Below are 6,167 nucleotides of genomic sequence, written 5' to 3'. Positions count from 1 at the left end.
TGCAAAACTAGGTGCTGATGAGATGTCTCTGCAGTTAAGAACACTTACTGCTCTTGTAGAAGCCCTAGGTTCAATTCCCAGTACCCTCTTCAGGTAGGGCAGAAGTGCCTGCAACTCCATTTCCAAAGAACTCAACACCATCTTCTGTCCATGGAAAACAGGCACACACATGGTACACATGGTACACATACATGCATGCATGTCTTTTTATTCAGGCATTTTATGCATGTTTCTGGAGATTATGATGAAAAAACAATCTACTCTATCCTATATCAAGAAGTGCCCGTGTTACTCCAACAGGCAGCACCAGAACTCAAGGAAATAACCAGATGGTAAGAAGTATACATTTACTATAAGCACCTTTTTTTGGCTTACAGTGAAAGTTGAAAGATATTTAAATAATACACAAATGCATGATGCAGTGTCTATGGTTTATTTCCAGAGTTTAACTGAGGACCACAAAATATTTATAGTGAAAAAGTTGTAATTCAAGGCTGGGATTTAAAATTTCATGTGACAATGTTTGACTGAGTGTGAGTATGATAATATAAAGTGAATAAAAAGATTCATATTGGAAAAAATACTATTTTACCAGAAGCATAAGAATAACAAATGTGTATTATCCTTCAATAATGCACCTGAAATTTCTCTGAAAAGTGATCAGCCTGATACAGATTCCTACACCAGTAAATACAGACGAAATAGAACAGATTTATGTTTTCGTTTTTATGGTACTTGCTATAGAAGGAAGATAGTATATACACTGTCCATGCAAAGTGAGACAACAAAATTTATGAGTAATGTCTTCATCACCAACATTATCCAGTGAATTATCAGAGCAAGAATGAGAAACAGAAAGAGTTGTCAACTTCTAGATACATATGAGTATGAGAAGGGAGACACCATCTCCATGAGAATGTCACAATTAAAATCTTGCATGTGTTTACAACTAGTAAAATGTATTTCCAAGTTTAAAGATGTCAAAGGTAAATGCAGTTCCCATGAAGATGCATGCAGGTTACCAATGTTTGAAACAAACAAACCAAAAACTCAGCATAACATGTGAAAGATGGAACTGTTGGGGCTTAGGAGGATAACTGTTGGTAAAGTGAGTCCTACAGGATTTGGTCAAGCAAGAGAAGTTTTGCTTGAGTCTGGTTCCTACATCACTCGTCCTTGGCAACTCTCTTTTTTGTCCCTTTCTGTCTTCGTCAGGGGAACAAGGCACCTTTTTGACAGTTTAAACATAGTCATCCTATTATATTTTGAGCGCTAAGCAACATTTAGACTCATTTTTAAAATGTCCTGGGGTTTTGCAGTCTTCTAGAATGGTCATGCTTATATTAACATCTAGATTTTTTTAAATTGGTTATTTTATTTATTTACATTTCAAATGTTGTTCCCCTTCCCAGTTTACCCTCCACAAAACCTTCTAGCCCCTCCCCATGCCCTCTCTTCCTATGAGGGTATGCCCCCACCCACTCACCCACTCTTACCTCAGTGTCCTAGTATTCCCCTACTCTGGGTCATTGAGCCTCCACAGGACCAAGGACCCTCACACTGATAACAGATAAGGCAATCCTCTGCTACATATGCAGCTGGAACCATGGGTGCCCCCATATGTACTCTTTGGTTGGTGGTTTTGTCCCTGGGATCTTTGAAGAGTCTGGTTGGTTGATATTGTTGTTTTTCCTAAGGAGTTACAAACCCCGTCAGCAACTTCAGTCCTTGCCCTAAATTCTCCACTGGGGTTCCCGTGCTCAGTCTGATATTTTACTTCAGAGAAAAGGCCACCCAGAGACTGCTCCACCTACGGATCCATCCCATCTGCAGACAAAAAACCCAGACACTATTGCTGATGCTAAGAAGTGCTTGCTCACAGGACCCCGGTATAGCTGTCCCCTGAGAGGCTTTGTCAGAGCCTGACCAATACAGAAGTGGAAGCACATAGGCAAACATCTAGAGTTTTTAGTCAAGTTTGAAAGACTAAATAGGAGGGAATACTGTCAATCTTTTGAAGCATCTTACTAAGCACCTAAGTAAATAATCTAATATTTACTTTTTCAACAATATATGAATATTGATTCCTTTTCTATTGAAGGAAGAGTTCCTATTGCTTGATATTAAAATCTCCTTGCATTTTCTCTCTTGTTTTTATTCCCCTGGGTCATGTGACAAATATTGGGGGTTAGAAACAGTGTCAAACATTTGTCTAAATTGCTGCTAATGAGCTGAAGTATCTCAGTATGCCAACGTGAGCCAGGTGTTTGAGTAGCATTTCAGGAATTTACATTGTCTCATAGAGGATTATTGGATATAGACCTTTCTACAACAATGAGGACATTAAAAATTAAATTCAATTTTATTAAAAAGTGAATAAAATTTTCTGCTCTCTTCACCCATACCTATTTTATTACTAGCTAGTGGGAAAAATGAGATTATTGAACAGATGTGTTATCACATATTTTTCTTAAAATTTTATGAGGTTACAGTATAAATACATTATTTCTCTTTTTCATTCCTTCCTGTAAAAACATTTATATTATACTCCATAGTCTCTTTGAAATCCATGGTCTTTTTTGTTAATCACTGTTTACAAATTATTATAGTTACAAATAATACATCTTCAGTCTTTATGAAGTTATTTGGATTTTTTTTCAGGCTTACCATTTGGTAGTGGATAATCAACACATTAAACACACACTTTTGGGGTTTTTTTCTTTTTTTTTTTTCAAAATTATAGGAACCAGGTGTTTATGTTTTACAGAATTATTGTGTAATCTGTCTTAACAGAATAGATTTATTTCACAGACACAGTTAATTCATATATAGGCATCTTTATTATGAAGAATGAGCCCAATTGTTCTATTTTATACAAATTAGCTTTCACATGGGTATGTATAACCTGTTTGTGTGCCTGTTGATATGTCTGTTTGCATTGGTTGGTTAATATAGGTGCTCAGGTGTTCATACATGTCTGGGAACATGCATGGTGAAAAAAGATGTTGATGTCTAGTGTCTTCCTCATTCCCTCTTCATATCGTAATGTAAAACAAGTTCTGTCACCTAAACTCAGAACTCACTGTCTCTTATTATAGCTACCCATCTTTCTCTAGGGATGTCCTGTTTTAACCTCCCTTATTTTGGGATTATAGACATGCTTCCATGCTTACTTTCACTCACACAGCAAGCTCTTAACCTGTAGAGATAGCTCCTCAACTCTTACACCTGGATTTCAAAATACACTATTTAGTAATTGTGATTTAGAAAATGTCAAGTGAGATGTACCAACTTGCAGAAATATTTTTACATGCTCCTTTGAAATTTCCCCTGATAGGTAGTAATATTTTATGAAAGAATAGTTCAGGCAAATCTGTCTGTACTAATAAAATCATAATATCTATGGTTACATGTACTAATTTATTTACATTATATGAATTGCAGATTTCTGTCCTTGGTCAAGTTATCAAAACCATAAAAAAAAAAGTTTCTGTATGAATGCACAAAGTTATAGAATATTAAATTATATGTGGACCCTGTCAAGAGGCATAACATCAACTAATTGGATAAAGATATATATCTTTATCTCAGCTCTCACAGATATGAAACAATATTTCAACGAATAATTTCTAAAATTATAAATTTAAGAAAGTAAGCAGTCTTTGCAAGATCAATCAGAGGGATATTGCTAGTAAGTTCTATTCATAGTACATACCTTGCAGAAGAAAAAAATAAACAAATCTGAAAATCTCCTCTGAACTAGAGAGAGAAATAGATAAAGAGAGACAGAGAGAGAGAGAAAGGGAAAGAGAGAGAGAGAGAGAGAGAGAGAGAGAGAGAGAGAGAGAGAGAGAGAGACAGGAAAATACACAGAAAAACAATTTCCATTTTTATTATCATATATCACTATTTACCATTACAATTTGTTGAGGCATTATAGTATCTATTATATTTATATATACAATATCTCTACATATTATATATTATAGTATCTATGTTATCATATAATTGTTAGTGGACATATATATTTCTTAGCTTATCTGGCCTTATTCTATATGGAACCTTAGGAATAAAAGGGTCTCTTGATGAAGCCCATAAAACATTTGTGCTCACACAATGAATTCCCAGAATTCAATGAGAAGTTCGTTTTCTCCTCCACATGGTTCCTGGGTTCAAACTGGACTTATCTGCCTAGGCAGCAAGCATTTTTACCTGCTGAACCGTCTTACTGGCTCCCAAAAAGTTGCAGTTTAATTGAGTCATGATTGTTAAATTCTATGGCTTCTTCCCTAAAAATAGTTCATGATTGGGATCTATCTATACACATATTTATCTCCATATATACCTAAAACAGTAAATTTGGATTTTCAATGTAATTCAGTTCAGAGGATTCTAGGTTAGTCAAGCACATTAATACAATGTCTGTGGAGGCATATCCAGAATGTAAATTAAGTATGGAAAAGATCTCCCCTGAATGAAGCCAGTATTGTTCATTTATTAGGTTTTGGATAGAATAAAAAAAGAAAAGAAAGCTTTGAGAATGCAAACACTCCTGTATGCTGCCTGTCTACACTTCTCCTAATTGTTCTGCTCTGTAGCATCATCCTGACTGTGATTCTCTGAGCCCTCAGAAACCATGAGACCAAATAAGTTATTTCCTGCTAAGTGGTTTTTCTAAATACTATCACAATTATTAATACCAATAGGTAAGTTTTTGCTGCTTATATACACAGTACTGTCACCCAAAACTTCATGAAAAGTTTTATACTACTTGAGAAAATTAGAAATGTTAAATTATCAACACCATTGATGATTATTGTGAGCCAAGTGACAATATGTGTGCTCAATAATACTTTATGCATTCTCCCAATAAGACAAACATATTGAAAAATATGCATAAATTGCACTGTAATCTCCTAAGGCCATCTCATGAATATCCTTTTATCCAACAAATCTTGTTGATAATTTCCTTGATAGAAGGAAGAATGCCAAGTAAATTAAATGAAAGAATCAGACATAGATTAAGAGTAATGTACATTCTGAGCCTGAACTTTTAATTTTTTCCATCTAATTATTATTTTCCATTTTCTTGATCACATTATATTGAAATGTTGGAATGTCAATTTCCTCTAGCACTTCACTTAATAGACCATTTGTCTCCTTTGAGCTCTTAAGAAGATGTAAGCTTTAAATCACACTGACTTCACCCTTTGAGATTTACATATGTTGAAGAAATAAAAGGCTTTTCAAGAGTCACTGTGGGCCCTGGGAGGACTCCAAGGAGTATTAAGACCTTGAATTTTATGTGAGCTGCCTCAAATACAAACCACAATCCCTCCCTATGGAATACTAATGGCTTTTGTGTACGGTTATATTTTCTTGTGAATATTTTTAAAGTCTAGAAGCTGTCCATGAATAAAATAGCCTTTGTGCTGGTTGTTAGAAAACGTAATTCCCGCTCAGATGCAAAAAGGACAGTGTTCCATTTGATGTTTCCAGAGTCCAGTTTATCCTGAAATAATTAGTGCATGCTTTACAAGGCTAAGAAGCAGTGCACATTGAAACTGCAGCTCATGTTCCTACAAAACTTATCCAAAAGGACATTTAAGATATTCAAGATGTAATTAGGGGGTTGATCTTTGATATCTTTCAGTGAATTTAATTCAAATTATCCTTTCCTCACAATGACAGTTTTACTTTAATTTGTGAAAACATATGCTTGGTTTTAAATATCAATAAGGTTCATTACTAGGGTTTAAAAATTCATGGAATACTGATCTCAAAAATTGCCCTTATATTAGACCATTCTCATTCAACTCACATGCCTTTATATGCCCTGAGAAGACTGTACACATGACAGAAGGATGAAGATGTGGGATGGCATTTTCCATGGAGTTGTGTATCATACCTGGTGAAGGGCTTAATATAAGCAACAATAAATGACATAGTACGAAGAAAGGCAACTTTAAATCTCATTATCAAATCTGGCTGCATGGTGTGTCACTCCAGGACTCTCCCCATCTTTCTCATCTTTCTCTCTCTGTCTCTGTCTCTCTTTCTGTCCCTCCCTCACTCCCACTCTCCCTGTCTCTCTCTCTCTCTCTCTCTCTCTCTCTCTCTCTCTCTCTCTCCCTCCCTCCCTCCCTCCCTCCCTCCCTCCCTCCCTC

The sequence above is a fragment of the Grammomys surdaster genome, unplaced genomic scaffold (assembly GCF_004785775.1).
Source record: "Grammomys surdaster isolate TR1022 unplaced genomic scaffold, NIH_TR_1.0 201, whole genome shotgun sequence".
Lineage (NCBI taxonomy): Eukaryota > Metazoa > Chordata > Mammalia > Rodentia > Muridae > Grammomys > Grammomys surdaster.
This window is presented reverse-complemented; position numbering follows the sequence as displayed.